The following is a 1,544-nucleotide window of genomic DNA, read 5'->3' as shown; positions in this document are numbered from 1 at the left end:
TGTGTGTGTGTGTGTGTGTGTGTGTGTGTGTGTGTGTGTAGTTTTATATGTGTGTGAATATATGTGAATGTATGTATATACACATGTGTGTAAATATATGCACACATACATGCATGCATGCATGTATACACATATAAAACCAGGAGTTAAATACTTAACATATATGTTTTTTCTCATCTGTATCTCATCTCAACATATCTCATTTTCCTCATCTGTAAAATAGTAATTATAATGCTCATCATGCCTGCCTCCAGGACTGTTTTGGGAAAAAAACAATTTGTCAATTTTATGGTACTTTTGTTTTTTATCTGGGGGAGGGGGGCATCTAGACCCTGGGATGTGTTGGTAAATATTTACCAACCAGCTCTAAAGGAGAAAAAATGTAGCCATGACACATTTTTAAGTTCAATCTTCATTATTAGCATTTTCTCCAACACTTTCTTAAGTTTGACCAGTCAACAGAACAATAGCCCTAATTTGTTGCATTTGCCTATTTCTGAAGTTCAAATGCTTACAATAAAAAGCTGAAAAATCAGCTCTTGTGAGCTTGTTTGAGCCAGCTCCAGCACACTGTTGTCAGACCTATAAATTCATGGTATGGGTGATTTTTGATATGAAAGCTCTCTGCACATATAGAGATATTAAAGAATTGCCTAAAAAATTTAAAGGTAGAATGATTATGGTCACACAGCCAATGTCATAGGCCTCAAACCTAGTTCTTCCTGACACTGTACTACTAAAAAAAAAGTTGGATATTCTCTCTCCAAGGGTACCCTGACCAGTCATCTTACAAATGTATGCCATTGATTATAAGATAAAACAAATATGGAAGGATCAGAACAAATTACTGCACTTTAAATTCTCCTCATTTAAAGTCAAACTAGTCATATTGCTCTCCATATGCAATTATCTATCTCCTGTCTCCATGGCTTTGCACAGATGGTCTCCTGTAACTAGAATATATTCCTTCTTCACCTCCCTCCTATAGATTCCCAAGTTTTGTTCAAGGGGGTGCCTGTTATATGCCAAGTATTTGATCCTCACTACAACTTTGTGACATTAAGTGTTATTATTATTCTTATTTTAGCTGAGGAAACTGAGGCAAACACAATTTAAGTGCCTTTGCCAGAGTCATACAGCTAGTCTGAGGCAGGATTTGAACTCAGATCTTCCTGACTCCCAGCTCAGTGCAGTATCCACTGTAACATCTCACTTCCTAGTGATGGGTTTGGGATCTAGACCCCAGAAAGGAAAAAAAATGATGGGGTTGGGATCTGGACCCCAGAAAGGAAAAACCCTGGACTTTCCCACATGGCCAAATCTCTGGAGTTTGCTAATCCCATCAACTGGCCTTTCCTTGTGGCTATACCCAATCTCCCAATTCTGTTACCCTTTACCTAGCCTAGCTCTTTGTCTTACCATTGTCTTACCTCTCTATGCCCCCCTGCAATTTCCCATCCTTAATCCTAAATAGGCTCTATTCTCCCTTGGTCATGAGGTTCAGGTCCCAGGCATTCTGTTCATCCAAGCTTACTGGCCACTCT

The sequence above is a fragment of the Vombatus ursinus genome, unplaced genomic scaffold (assembly GCF_900497805.2).
Source record: "Vombatus ursinus unplaced genomic scaffold, bare-nosed wombat genome assembly UNPS02015402.1, whole genome shotgun sequence".
Classification (NCBI taxonomy): domain Eukaryota; kingdom Metazoa; phylum Chordata; class Mammalia; order Diprotodontia; family Vombatidae; genus Vombatus; species Vombatus ursinus.
The sequence above is the reverse complement of the archived record's forward strand: the minus strand, read 5'-3'. Positions refer to the sequence as shown.